This window comes from Alexandromys fortis, unplaced genomic scaffold, assembly GCF_014885135.2.
Source record: "Alexandromys fortis isolate MF-2015 unplaced genomic scaffold, M_Fortis_MF-2015_v1.1 scaffold_190, whole genome shotgun sequence".
Taxonomy (NCBI): Eukaryota; Metazoa; Chordata; class Mammalia; order Rodentia; family Cricetidae; genus Alexandromys; species Alexandromys fortis.
Genome location: NW_026068059.1, coordinates 1,175,123 through 1,190,561, shown reverse-complemented (window position 1 = coordinate 1,190,561; position 15,439 = coordinate 1,175,123). Strand labels below are relative to the sequence as shown.

At 44.8% G+C, this 15,439-nt stretch overlaps 1 protein-coding gene across 1 annotated transcript in view; it reads left to right on the top strand.

Annotated features, from left to right (window-relative positions):
* The first annotated feature begins 6,386 nt into the window (after nt 1-6,386).
* Nucleotides 6,387-15,439, top strand: part of Tbcel (tubulin folding cofactor E like) — a 59,535-nt gene continuing 50,482 nt past the window's right edge. Inside the window, exon 1 of the mRNA XM_050120080.1 lies at nt 6,387-6,566. The gene's annotated coding sequence lies outside the window, so the exon portion shown is untranslated. The remainder of the gene's footprint in view (nt 6,567-15,439) is intronic.

Below are 15,439 nucleotides of genomic sequence, written 5' to 3'. Positions count from 1 at the left end.
ATAGACTCATATATTTGAGTACTAAGTTCCCAGCTAGTGGGATTGTTTGGGAAGGATTAGGAGGTGTGGACTTGTTAGAGGAAATGTGTCACTGGGGGTGGACTTTGTGGTTTCAAAAGCCAACACCATTCCCAGTTCACCTCTCTCTGCCTCATGGTTATTGTCTCAACATGTAAACTCTCAGCTACTGCTCCAATATTATTCTGGCTTGCCTGCTGTCGTGATCCCTGTCCCATGATCATGGACTTGGCTACCCTCTGCCATCCTCCTCCCCAAATCAAATGCTCTCAAAAAATAACTTATCTTGGACACGGTGTTTTGTCATGGCAGTAAAAATGCAACTATGGTCAGTAACCACTTTTTAAAATTTTTGTGATGGTTGGTATTCTGTATATGTATACACTTGTGGAAATCATAAGTTGATGTTGGACATCTTTGTCTACTAATTTCCCCATTACTTTTTGAAATCCGGTTTCTCACTGAACCTGAAACTAGACTGGCCAGTCAGGGAGTCTATGGGATTCACCTGTCTCTGGATACCTAACACTCTCCATCCCAACCCCAGAGCAGCGAGCACACAGCACTGTGACTGTTCCGCTCTCCATCCCAACCCCAGAGCAGCGAGCGCATAACACTGTGACCGGCTTTTACATGGTTGCTGGGGATCTGAACTCAGGTCCTCAGGCTTGCACAGCAATCACTGTACCCACTGAGTCATCCTTTCTGAGCACTGGAAATGTGGGTAAATTGCCCAAAGCATAAAATGTACTTGGTACTTTGAAAGACTTACTATGAAAAGGTTTTTAAATGAGTCATTTTCATATTAATAGTAAGTTTAAATGGAATATCTTGGATATATAGACCTAATGAACTGAATGTTTAACAGCAGCTTCACCTTTTAAAACTTCTCTAATGTGGTCATCATAAAAATTTAAATTATACATACTGCTTGACCCACATTTATATTCACCAATGCTGATCAGAAGCTAGAATCTACTGGGCTTGCTTTTGAGCTTATTTCCTACAGCAATAACTAGACGCAGTCATTGTGAGGCAAGCAGAAGATCCACTCTACATTAAAGCTTCAGAATGGACACGTTCAAATGTCCACCAACAGAAAAATTGCCTGTGGTGTGGTTATAACATGAAATCCAGTTTGGTGATAAAAGTTAATCACCCACAGTCTGAGGCAATAGCACAAATATCCCTATGGTGTTGCCAAAGCATTCATCTCATTTGATATCATTTATATAGATTTTTTTTAAAACGGGGAAGAAACTACAACATAAGAAATCAGAATGATAGGTAAATTTGGGGAGGATGGAGTGTGTAGGAATCGAGCCGAGGTTGTAGGGAATTCACAACGTCCTGTGACATGTCCTGGTGGCGGTGACATGGACAGAGGAGACACACTTCACTGAGACACACTTATGTAAAGTATTTTCTTTCCTGTATGTCATTCTTTCCAATAAAAATTAAGAGGGGTTAGTGAGGCTTCCAGCAATTTATTGCAAATGACTTTAGTAAGTGGAGCCCTTCCTGGAAATGAAGCGTCTGCTCTCTGATCTATCTATGGAACTGCAGGAAAGCACACTGAGCAGTTTGTAAAACGAGTATCCTCTGCCCTGTAAGGAAATGCTGACATTCCCTAGATATGACGCTCTTGTTTGAGAATTTTTTAACCTCTGTTTGCTTGTGAAACTTGACAGTACAGGCCACATTCTGAAAGTTACCAGCCATTTTTGTCTTCTTGTGTAGTTCTGGGAAGGTTTGGACACAGAGCCCCAAGCCTGCGAAGCAAACACTGCTACTGGGCTATACCCTCAGTCCTTTACCCTCCCTGCCTTTAGACACAATCTTATTTAGTTACTCAGGCTGATCTTGGACTTGTGATCTTCCTGCTGCAATCTCTTGAGCAGCACTTGTTCTGGCATCCTATGTTTTTAAAAATAAAATGTAGAACCAAAGAATTAAAAATTTTTAAAGAGACATGTGGAAGAATGAGGGAGAGTTTGTGTGAATTGATGGAAACACACATATGTACAATGTATGAGATATAATCTATGCAATCTGTTACACGCCATTTCAGGTGTCTTATGCTGTTAGTTTACACACTCAAGTTATTCAATAGTTAATGGTCTAAGGCCAAGATTTCAAGAGACACGCCTGGATACTAGAAAAACCAGGGCAGATATTCAAAACAATTTTCCCCAACCATTTATGTTTTTTTTCTTTCAAGTCAAGTAGCTGCTTTCCCCTCTCCATGTTCCTGTCTTCACACTGATATATTGTTACCCTGCATTATCCCACTGTGCGCATGAGAAAAGGCTTTAGCTGCAAGTGTGACGCCCTTACTCTCTTTAGCTAGCATCCTTCCAGGTGTGGTGCTGTGAACCTGTAATCCAACGTGTTGGAAGCTGACTGACGTAGGAGGACTGTAAGGTTGAGGCCAGTCTAGGTTATAGAACAAGACCCATACCTCGATAAAATAAAATACAAGAACAACAGTAAAACTAAACAAATATCCCTTCATTCCTCTATTGTGCTGGATCAATTTTTTGTGTGTGCATATTATCTTTCTAACTGCACTGCAACATTGTTCCCTGCCAATCCATGTTTGTTTGACTCAAGCCACCTCACTCTGTCTAAGATATACAGATACACCATGATTATAAAATAGGCGTTTGCTGAATCAAGAGGATGTGCAAACATCTGGCTGAGACTTCACGATTGAATGCTAGCCCATTATTACAGGGCTAATGACGAACTCAGATTCCTGTGTCAGACTGACCTCAATATGAATCTGGCCTCTCCACTTACTATCTGTGTGTTCCTGGGTGCATTACCTAAGCCGAGTCTCTCTTGACAGATCTGATAGTATCAGATAAACTGCATGAGATCACTGTGAGGATTAAAAGGAAAAATCGATGTAAAATACCTCCAGCAGCAGCTGGCACAAAGAGAACTCAGAAAGCAGTTAAGACTGCTCTTAGGGCATGGCAAATCCCGAATCAGAGAACCAGCTGGTCAACCAGACCAGCTACTCCAAGAATTATTACACATCGTTAGAGCACATTCTGCTTTGTTTAGCCCATTTTAACTACAAAGAATTCATGAGAACTTATGAAAACAACTCCAATTCTCCCAAAAAAGCCTTCTCTTTTCTTTCTTTTCTCTTCCTTTCCTTTCTTTTCCCTCTTCCTCCCTCCTTCCCCTTTTTCCTTCCTTCCTTTCTTAGGGTGTCATTCTGTAGCCCAGGATAGCCTGAAACTCATAATTCTTCTGTTTCAGCCTCCTGAGCACTAGGGTTACAGACATGTACCACATACCCAGCCTAAACTTATCATTACTATTGGGTTGAACCTTATGGAATTGCTGCTTTTTTTTTTAATCAAAATGATCAAAGTATCCACAGTTTCTAATAAAATGGCTAAATGGTTGTCATTTTATTACTTTTTCCTTTCATCTTGGCCCAGTGTCTACCAACTCTTTGCTAGATGATGACCCTTTAGGAATGATGGAAATTGATGATGAATACCACAAAACTAACTCCAGCCTCCACTGAGTCCCACATAGCATCGACCTAGCTCCTGCCTCCACTGATGCTTAATTCTTGCAACAAACAAGCAATCATGTGCAATTTTCCATCAAAAAAAAAGATAGAAAGATTTTACTCAAATGGCTTAGCAGAAGAATTCCTACAAAGCAAGACACGTGATGGAGATTTGCTAGTGAGAGTGTCTTTGCCCACTAGAAGTTTCTGTGATGATAAAATATTCCATATGTGAACAATTTGATATGATAGTCAGTAGTCATGTATGATGATAGTGCTTAAAGTGATAGTAGTATCATGTGACTTGGAAAACCTTAATTTAACATAAGTTGTGTGTGTATGCTTGCGCATGTATGTGTGTGATCTCTGTCTCTCTGTCTCTGTCTCTGTCTCTGTCTCTGTCTCTGTCTCTGTCTCTGTCTCTGTCTCTCTCTCTCTCTCTCTCTCTCTGTTGGTTCTGGGATTCTATAAGATTCTTGGACAATGTGGCACAGGATTTACAAAGAATCTACATCCTTAGCCCTTCATTTTATTTTTATTTTTTAATTTTTTTGAGACAGAGTGTCATATCACCCATATTGGCCCCAAACTCACTATGGGCAGCCTTGAATGCCTGAGGCCCTTGTTACAAACTCCCAATTGCTGGTGACCGAGATGTGCGGCACCACACCTGGGTTATAAGGTGCTGAGGGCTGAATCCAGCGCTTGCTGCACCTGCATGCTGGCCAAGCATCCTACCTACCAACCGAGATATAGCCCCGACTCCTGATTTTAATTAAAACTAAGTAGCCACATATAGCTCTTGGCTCGCCGACTGAATGAAGCAGCTGTAGAATATTGATGATATAGGCAAGAAATGAGGCTGGGAACGTCGGTAAATTGTAAAGCACTCCAAGGAGCAGGTGGTTGACTTTAAGTTTCAGGATGAGATGAAGAAGACCACTGGGGGTCTCGGGAAGGGTTTTCAGCTCCAGGGAGTGATACAGTCCGAGTCAAGCTAGAAAGAGGATTCTAGCTGCCGTGGGGAGATGGAGGCAGGTAGAAACATTAATCTCTAAGTTTGTTCTCTAAGGAGACCATCACATTCACTATCTATATGTGTGTTTCTAGTCATAGCGATGGGATTTGTGAATAGTACAGAATTACAGCTCTTACTTCCCCCTAGTTGCTCATAAGATACCTATCTTCCTAAGTATTTCTGAGTGTCCTCTATAGAACTTGGATTCATAGCAAGTTTGCCATCTGGGTATTTAGGCAGAAGCAAGCTAGCAGAGTATCAAGAGGGGAGGCCCTTGCCCTTGTCCTTCCTTCTGTTTTCAGTTCACTCTGCTCTTCCCATGGTCCTCCAGTTCACCCTGCTCTTCCCACAGTCCTCCAGTTCACCCTGCTCTTCCCACGGTCCTCCAGCTCACTCTGCTCTTCCCATGGTCCTCCAGCTCACTCTGCTCTTCCCATGGTCCTCCAGTTCACTCTGCTCTTCCCACAGTCCTCCAGTTCACTCTGCTCTTCCCATGATCCTCCTCACTGAGGCTGCTTTTAGCTGTGGCTCTGTCTGTGACCTGGGCCCCTCAAAGTCATTACATTCTAAGGTGTCAGTGGAGTGCTCTCCAGGGCTGGAGGCAATCCCCTGAGTTCTCTAAGCCCACTCACTGCCCAAGTCATTGTCCTTGGAACACATTCATCATCCAGGTCCTTCTCACGTCTCCCTCCAGCCTAATTCCCACCTATGGGACAAGAAAAAAAAAAAAAGAAAATGACCAATTTAAGTCCCCAGAGACTGAGGATGGTAAGCAAGACCTGGACTCACCTAGAGATTTTATCCTGTCTCTAGGGAAATATCAATATGTACATATGCATGTTCATAGCATTCCCCCACGTCTTCCTGGACACATGCTACACAAAAGCACATGGGCTTTGTGCATAGAGATCTCCTCAACTCCTAGAATTTCCACGCATGTATCTGTGCAAAGCTGTGTCTTCCTCAGGGTCAGCCTGCAGCATCCCCATTCCACAGCCAGTGTCCTGCAAAGAAAGGAACAGAGAAGCATAAAAGCCGAGCAGCCGCGTGAGGCTTCTGGAGCAGGGGCTGTGCATGGCCTGGTGTGATGCACGTGTTCTTTGGAGCTAGCTTGATTTGGCTTCAAGTCTCAGCCTGGCCATTTTGACTAATAGGTGATCTTAAGCAGATCACTAGGAGATTTTGCAGAAGCCTTTCCTTCCTTCCTTCCTTCCTTCCTTCCTTCCTTCCTTCCTTCCTTCCTTCCTTCCTTCCTTCCTTTCTTTCTTTCTTTCTTTCTTTCTTTCTTTCTTTCTTTCATCTCCTGTGTTTAGGGGCTGTGGCTGTTAAAGCACTGGATAGGTGACAGCTGTAACTGTTAGTGTCGGAAGCTTCAGGTGCCCCAGGCCTGGAGGGGGCACAGAGCAAGGGGCGGATTGTCCTCACACCTAGATGCTCATGACGCATACAGAGCTTTACAGGAAATTTTATAGATGAGGTCAGCGGAGTCAGGGACAGGTAGTGTCACAAATAGTCAGGGTGGCACAGAGTCAGGCCAAGACTGCAGGTGTGTAGCCAGGTTCAGTCCAGGGAATCTTTCTCTGAAGACATTTCTCTTGCAAGTGATCGGTCTTTGGACCAGCGGATGTTCCCCCCTGGTGCACCAATAAGGAAAGCAAGCAGACAGGGTGCGTTTCTGATCAAGTCTAGGTGGATACCACCGTCCCGGTTGCCATGGCAACCGCAGCTTGGTCTCGGAGGCTCAGCGCACGCCCCTCCCAATCACGCAGCGGACGTGACACGTGCGGCGGGGTCACGTGTTGTTGTTGGGGGCCCCCGAAAGCTGCTTCCGGGTCAATGCAGGACACTGGGCTCCGGCGGCCGAAGAGGGGGTCGAGGTGAACCGGAGCCGGGCCGGGGCCGGCCGGGAGCAGGCCGGAGGCCGAGCGGAGGCGACGGCGGTGGCCGGGCGGGCGGAGGCGCAGCCTGAGGAGCCGCCGCCTCCCGGGCCGAGGGGTGAGTGTAGCTCGGCTGCCGCTCTGCTGGGGCCAGAGGCCCAAGGCGTGTTCTCCTAAGAGTGGGGCAGTGGGGTTAGGAAGCCAGGCCTGGGACCCCGGGAGGACCTAGCATTGACAGAGGGAGGCTGGGCAGCGGGAGTAAGCTAGGATGCTCTCAACCTCCCTGAGGCCTGGAGTATGGGAGATGCTCCCTTGGTGGGAAACTTAGCTTTCAATCATTGAATCAGGAACATGTGTGTCCCTATCTGTAAGGTTTGGTGTTTTACTGGGAAACAGCAGCCGTTCGTATACTCCTGGGTCACTAGGCCTGTCCCTTCCAGGACTGCTGAAAGGAATTTGGGGAGCATATAGTTGCCCCAAGTCGAAGTAAGATTGCGAGCTGCCCGGAGACCCCATCTTGGTTTTCGGGAGTGGTTGAAAGGTCTGTGTGTTGAGAATCAAGAGTACAGGTTCCTGGGGCTGCTGATAGGAAGACAGTCTGGGATTTAAGCAAGGAAGAGTTGCCCCTTACCAACACAGGCAGTGGTTGCAGAAGTTGTAGTTGAAGAAAAGTTAATTGAAAGAGTTAGGACTGTTGACAGACAGTGGAGGAAGGAGGAGCTTCACTCCAACGTTGCTTAGCTACGCTAGTTTGTAGGCACCGCCTTAGGGCTGGCAGGACCTCAAGGCCAGCTAAGTGCTTGGCTGGGACTCTGTTTTTGTGTGGATGTTTGTGTGTGTGTGTGTGCCAAGGAGTTCTTAAATAGGTTTCTATGGGTCCATCCTGAGCAAAGAGAGCTTGAGCGGATTGTTTGGGAAAGGTGACAAGGCCTTTGGGGCCAAACAGGCTTGGCTGGGCTTGCCCCTGCTGTGTTTCTTCTTTGTGTCTGTCTCTGTGGCTCTTGAATAGGTTTCCATAGGCCCATCTTTATCAGAGAGCTTGAGCAGGACCTGAGGATTAAGTATGGCTAGTCAGTCTGGGTCCTCTGGCTTTAGTTCTCTGTGTAATGACTTTCCTAACTTAAAACCAAAAACTTCAGTAATAAAGACATTATATTTTAGTACATACATCTGCATATGAATGAAAAGTTTCATAAAGTACTGTTTTTGTGTGTATTTGTTTTGTTTTCATACAGAAGCTCTTGGTACGGTTGGCCTTGAACTCAACCGTGTAGCCCAGGGCTAGCCTGCTACTGACTAGTCCTGCTGTCTCAACCTCCTCAGTGCTGAGCTCCAAGGCATGAGGTACCAGGCTTGGCCTCACGCTGCCTTGTTTACCCTTGTCAGGTGCCTTCTGCTTATTTCTGCTATATTCCATTTTTTTCCCCCAGTGGAAAGAAAAATGCTGACAGAATCCCATGAAATCGATTCACAAGACACAATTTGTGGTTAGAGAAAATGTCATTTTTAGGCCTATGCCGTGGGCGAGTCAGTGTCCCTATACTGTAAGCTTCTGGAAAACAGTGTGCTCTTCGGATGGGGCAGCTTCCGTTGTAACCATTACCATGTGTTTGACCCATTTCCTGAAGTACCACAATGCTGGTTTTTGATGAAACTGGGGGCAAGTGTGCTTTTATTTTCTCTAGCCTTTGCTGTGCCTGAGAAAGACGTCAGGCCTAGATCATTCCACCACGTTATCTTTCTGTAATACTTCACAGGCTTTTTTTTTTTTTTTCTGTTCCAGTATTAAACAGTAACTCTGAGCGGTGAGACTGGAGAGAGCCCCTGCTCTTCCAGAGGACCGGAGTTTCGTTCCCAACACTCATGTCAGGGGGCTCACATCTGCCTGTAGCTCCAGTTCCAAGGGGATCCATAAACTTCCTCTGGCCTCTGTGGGCACCTGTACACACGTGGCACGTACCCACATCCATGCACATAAAACGAAATCAGTTTGTAAAAAGAAATAAAGAGAGAAAGAAAGGAAGACTGATTGACCTTTCTGCTCTTTGATGTCACCTCAAGTTCTCTGGTAGTTTTTAGATGATGGATTTGCTTTCTGTCTGTATCAGGATAGAAAGCTCATGTGTTGGTACACATTTTAAACCATCAGAAATTGACTATGACCTTCAGGGAATACCTGAGTTTCTCCTATGAAGACACTTCTTTAAATGTTTACAAAATAGATGGCAGGCTGGGGAGGTAACTCAGTAGGTAAGTGGCTTCCCCTGCATGCGTGAGGACTTGTTTTCCCTAGTATCCTCCTAAAGAAGCTAGGTGTTGTGGCATACCTCTAGTCCAAGCACTTGGGAGGTCAAGACGGCAAGATCCCAGGGGCTAAGTCAGTGAGCTCCCAGGTTGATGAGAGACTGTCTCAAAACCTAAGGAAGATAGCTCACATCCATCGCTGGCCTGCATACATGTATGTGTATCTGCAGACACGTACACAACCACACAAAATAGATGAAATCCATAGAAAAAAAACAATGAAGTTTTAATTCATTTTTTTTTTCCAGACAGGGTTTCTCTGTGTAGCCCTGAATGTCCTAGAACTCACTCTGTAGATCAGACTGGCCTTGAACTCACAGAGATCCACTTGCTTCTGCCTCTCTAGTGCTGGGATTAAACATTGACCAGCCAATGTTAATTCTTAATAAACATTGATTGGTGTTAGCGAACAAAGTGAGGGGCCTTCATGTGTTTCTGCCTCCTTTGAAAGTTCTCACAGAGCCTGTCCAGGACATCCAGCATGTAGTGTAACGGGGCTTTCTCTGTCCCGTCCGTCAGTCAGCTCCCAAATAATCTTATTAATTATGAAAGCTTGGCCTTAGTTTGTTCCTAACTAGCTCTTATCACTTAAATTAACCCATTTTTATTAATCTACTTTTTACCATGTGGCTTTTACTTTTCTTTCTGTATGTCTGATTTCCCCCATGTCTCGTTGATGTCTCTTTTGCTCCTCAATTTTCTCCTCCTACTTCCTCTCTCTGCCCGGAAGTCCTCCCTATACTTCCTGCCTAGCTATTGGCCGGTCAGCTCTTTATTAAACCAACCCCAGCAATATATCTTCACACAGTGGACAAGCGTCCCACAGCAATGTGACACGTCACCGTCACCTCATTTCAGTAACTGATGACAGGCTGTACCCTTCAGACGACCTTGACAGTGCTGCTTTGCATTTTGGATGAAGATGGAATCAGAGGCATGATCACCAGGAAAATGTTGCCCAAGTTAAACCTCATCCCTCGAGCATGTCTTCGGTAGACGCTGTGCAGGTCGCTGGCAGACTGAGGTTTATAAAACGGGCCTCCTGCCTGCACTGTTGGCTGTGGCATGGCTACTTTGGAGAATGGTTAGGCTGGCTTGTGTGAACCATCTTTGGACACTGTGCCTTCTGACCAGCCAGACATTGCTTGTTTTGAAGAACGTTTATAGTAGGTGTTGAGTTCACTCAGGAAGATCCCCACTCATTTTATATCTTGGGGGGATCATTTGTACACCTGAATAAACGGCTTTGGCACTCACTGGGTGTGATCCTGTGTCCCTTTTAAGTGTTTATTTCTGCTCTTGACCCTCACACCCACAGAAGTCTCTTCTGCCCTTGTAAATTTTGCTTCCAGACTGCTGAGGGTTTGGAAATTGGATTCTTAGAACTTGTTAGAATTCTGTGTAAAATGAGATTGTGTTGCTCTGAATAATGACTCTTGTGTGTGTTTGTGTGTGTGTTTCTTGATATTTCATTGGTATAACATCTATGTGGGCTACTCAGGCCTGTCTACACATCTTATTCCTGAACTGTGGGTTTTTTTTTTTTTTGAGTGCTTCATGGATTCTGGGTCTGGCCATCTATATAAGAGACCACCAATACACCCCCCCACACACACCCCGCTTCCCTGCCACCAAACTGGAGATTGAACCTAGGGCCTGACCCATGCTAGGCGAATGCTCTACCTCTGACCTATATACTCCGGGAAGAGTTCTGAAAAGTAGCTTGGGGCTACAATTTGGGTTTAGTAGGTGACAAATACCCTGAGCTGTGTCCTACATACAGTTTGTCATGGCATTGCCTTTCCTGCCCTTTGAGGCAATGTCTCCTGATTTTTCTCTTGGGGCTTAGATCAGCGGTCGGCCAGCTGTCTTGATGTGTGACATTCTGATTCCACTTGATCTTGCCCAGCTTTGAGAGAGAGAGAGAGAGAGAGAGAGAGAGAGAGAGAGAGAGAGAGCTCTTACAGAAAAGGTGGCTATAGTTATTTCTTTTCTCTACAAAATCCAATAGCTAGCTGCTTCCCAGTGGAGGCACTAAGTAAAGCCCCTAGTGCAATGGTGGACATTCAGGGCCTTCTCCAGCTTTCCCCAATTTTCTCTGTGACCATCATTCCGTTTCCCAAAGCAGATACTCTTCACTGTGCCTCCCTTTGCCTGGAAAAGGGTGTCCCTTTCTTTGTCAAATCCTGTTTCTTCTCCCTTCGTCTCACGTAACCGCTCTCATGTGAAGTATTTGCGCTTGTGTTCCTGTGCCAGAAGTACCCAGAGGTCAGGCTCTGACACCACCTTGAATCTCGAAGCTAGCCAACATCCGTCACAGTACAAGTGAATATTCTGCAGAACCTACAGTTAGAAAGTAGATCCCTGATTCCTTCCCAGGCTTCCAGAACCAAATCTCTGGGTGGAGCCTGGGAATCTATGACTTAGAGCTCTGCTCCACGATTGTTCTGCCCAGTAAAATTTACGAGTGACCAACCTAGCATAATGCTTTAAACTGTAGCAGGTACACACAGATGGCTTTTGAGCACATGATGCTTAACGAACTGAGCAATGTTCTCTTTCAACAGGCTTAATTCCAGCTTTAATTCCTGGGCTTTGAAGTCAGCCTCCCTTGGAATCCTGGCTCTGTCAGTCACTAGTCAAATGACCCAGGGCTTTGTTTTGCCTGGATTTTCTGGTCTCAAATGGGGTTAATAGCGCCTTTTATGAGTGTCGTGAGAATTAAATGAGATAGCAGTTGCAGGCAGCACAGCATCTGCACTCAGGAAACTCAGGTTTCTCTGCTGTTGTGAAGATTGCGGCTTTAACAGCATCGTCCTGGCCAGGAAACCGGTTGATCAGGAGGCCAGACCCCAGCCCAGTCTTCTCTAATACAGGAACTGCTTGCATGGTCTCAGGATTCAGGTGGATCAGATTTTCCACTTTAGGTTAACAGATCCAGGATCTATGTAGTAATTAAAGACATAAGGATGTTCTTCTGTCTTTAAAAAGATTGCTATTAAAATAGCTTGTTTACCCCACTCCCCATTTCCCCATTGCCCAGTGAAGAGAATGTAAACTCTATAAACATAGCTCCTTGTGGTGGGACCACAGCTGTACTCACCTTCTAGGTCCCTTCCCACAATACACCACAGCAGTGACACCAGGCCCTCTCTATCTACGTCTGTCACTCACTGTTACGGGTACACCAGCTCCCCGCTTTTCCATCTGGTGGGTTTCTGACGGCTCCTTTCCAGACCATATCACGTGTGTCCCACGTCCTTAGTGAAGTTAGTCACACCCTCCATGTTCTTAGAGTGCTCTGCCCATGTTTCTGTATGAACTCCACGTGTACACTTGACTTGTTGGTGGGAGCAGGGTTAGCCTTGGTTGTGTTTCTAGCTGTTGTGTGCAAACTGTGTTAACTCAAGAGGGAGAGGATGTTGGTGATTTACCTTAGGCTCCTCTTTGCCGTGACTTCCCTCTCTCATCTCAGTGTTCACACTGACAACCGTTTATTAATTCCATACAATTTGCTGACCGCTTAACTAGATGCCTTCATTCAAAGAATTTTATTCCATAATGTTCACAACAGCTCAAACCAGCAATGGGTTGCTTCATTTTACTGTCCAGGACACAGGCATAGAAAGGCAACTTGTGTAAACTACTTAATGGTGAGTGAGAATGAACTCAGAACTTAATGAAGCATGCTTTTTTAAAAAATAAAGGTTTTTTTATTTCTAATTATGTATATACATGTGTGCTTGTATGTGGGTATGTGCATGAGAGTGCAGGTGCCTGTGAAGTCCAGAAGAGGGCATTGGATCCTTCAGAACAAGTTGTATGTGGTTATGAGCCTCCTGGCACGGGTCCTCCGTAGGAGTAGTACATGCTCTTGACCACTGGCCTGTCTCACCAGCTCTTGGAAGCATCCTTTTAAAGCACGTTTTTCTTAAAGTAGAAATATTAAATACACACGCACGCGCGCGGGGGCACACACACACACACACACACACACCAGGAGATTTTTAAGTAGTTTCATTTTCAAAACTCAGGATCTTGTGGTATGAAAATCTGATTAGCATCCTTAGGAATGTAGCCCAAAGTACTTTTTCAGATGGTGTTAAAATTGTTCTTAGGATAATGCTTTCTCTGTGATTTTCCAGATTCTTCTTCCCAGTCTTCGGTGATTCCCCCCACCAGTGTACTTGATTCTCTTACTCTGTCATGTCTATTCAAAATGACATCCAGTTTTCCGTTCATCCACCCAGTACTTGCTGTGTGCCAGGCTCTGCTGTGGTAACACGATGGGGCTGACACAGCCTCACTCTGGTGGGACAAGACGTGTCTTGTGGAGTAGAAGAGGATGAAGAGAGGGTGACTACAGTGACACTGTGTCTGTATAGTGTGGTCAGAGTCAGCCTCTTTGGGAAGGTGACATTTGTCTTTAAATTTGAGACGCATGCATGCTGAGATGAAGCTCTCGGCAAAGAGCCAACGAAGGGGAAATTAGCTGGGCAGTTTTAGAAAGAAAAGGAAAAGAGTGGAAGGAAGTGGGGTTAGAAGGATAGACAGAGAGCAGAGCTGGGGAAACCTAAGGAAATAAAGCCTGGGAGGTACACTGTTGAGATTGGTTTTATTCCGAGGGAGAAAGGAGGCCATCAGCATTTCGAAGAACACCACTTGACTTACATGTTGAGTAGCTCCCAGGAAATAGGAGACACCAGTGAGGAAACTGTTACAGAGGGCGATGGCTGCTTGAACTGGACCAGGGGATAAAACCAGGGAGAACAAGGTGGATTTGCACGTGATGCTGACGAAGGAAGAGCAACCAGACTGAGGGATGAAGAGGTCTGATTCTGATTCTGCCCCAGGCGCTTCCTAATCAAAGGCCTCCATCCTCCAAGGGTGCCTCCCATGGGTATGGCTGTGCTCAACACTCGACACTGCTCTACTCTGGTTAATTCCCCTCTAGGTTCTCTCTCTCTCTCTCTGTCTCTCTGTCTCTCTCTCTCTGTCTCTCTCTCTCTCTCTGTACGTGTGTGTTTGTGTGTACATGCATGACTGTGTGTGTGTGTGTGTGTGTGTATATAGTCAAATATGTATGGAGGCCAAAGGTCAGGTTATCTTCCTTGATTGTTCTTTATCTTTTCTTGTTTTTTGTTTGTTTGTTTGTTTTTCTTTTTGAGACAGGGTCTCTAAGTGAATGTGAAGCTTGCCTCAGCTAGATTGGCTGGCTGGTAGACAGGCTCCTGAGAGCCTCCTGACTGTGAGATTTTATGTCTGTATATGTAAGATGGAACTTGGGTCCCTATACTTGCATAGAAAGCTCTGAGCTGAGTTCTTCTTCTTTTTTTTTTTTTTTAAAAAAAAAACCACTTAGGTATATGATCTGTAGTGATTATTTTTCCATGTTTTGAAATTTGTATAAACTGGGATACATATGTGTGTATGTGTGTGTGTGTTTCATACTTTTCCTTTAAATTCTAGGGACTGAACCCAAATCTAAACCCCAAAACCCAAATCCCCAAGCCCTCAACATTGTTGTAAAATGTATTCATGTTGATGAGGAAGCTTAATGAGCTGTTGTTAACTTCCACTGCTGTGTAACATTTCATTTTATGTCTGTGTTGTAATAGATCCATTTGCTCCCGGATTCTTGCAGTTTCAAAGTGCTGTTGATGGTATTCTTACCCTTGTCTCTGGGTGCAAATGGACCAGTTCTTCTAGAGCAATGGTTCTTAATCTTCCTGATGCTGATACACTTTAATACAGTTACCCCTACCATAAAAATTATTTTTGTTGCTACTTCATACATGTAATTTTGCTGCTGTCCTAAATCTTAATGTAAATATCTGTGTTTTCTGATGGTCTTAGGTGACCCCTGTGAAAGGGTCATTTGACTCCCACAGAGGTCACAACCTATGGGTTGAGAACCACTGCTCTAGATCTTCCAGAGTTAGAATCGGTGGATCAAATGGCAGGACCTGGTGCTGGCAGGACCTGGTGGTGCATGTCTGTATTCCCAGCACTCTGGAGGTAGAGGCAGGATGATCACAATCTCAGGCTAGCCTGGGCAAACACAATGAGACACTGTCTCAAAATGAATAGTGGGTGTTTATCTTCAGGTTTGCTGTCCAGAGATCTATTGTGTTCTAAGCTGAGCACATCAGTGTACTCATGCTAGCTACACGGGCTCTCTCTACAGTGTAGGCGTGCTTTTCCTCGGTACCTTTGCCGTCAGAGTTTTAAGCTTTCACTTGTGTGTGTGTAAAACTGCGGAGATTTTCATTTTTGCCTGGATGATTATTATGATCATCTTTTATATAAATTTATTAGCCAGTTGAGAGTTATCTCCTGATACATACTTGTTCATGTCTTTTATCCATTTTTCTGTTGGATTTTAATTTTTCTTTATAAAAAGAAATCTTTATGCTTTATGTGTAATACATAATCTTTTTCCAGTTTCAGACTTGTCTTTTACATTTTTAATGTCTTGACGATCAAAGACTTTTAGTTTCGCTGTCCAGCTTCTCTCTGTGTTGCAGATGTTTTGTTGTGCCGTCTAAGTCAAGGGCATACAGCAGTCCTTAGGCAGACTGCCTGTTTGCCTCCCTGGGGACACTTGCTCTTATCTGAAGATGACCTTTTCCCTGTGCTGCTCTGAGGTTGGTGCTGACTTTCTTCTCTCCCATCTTTTTATTTTTA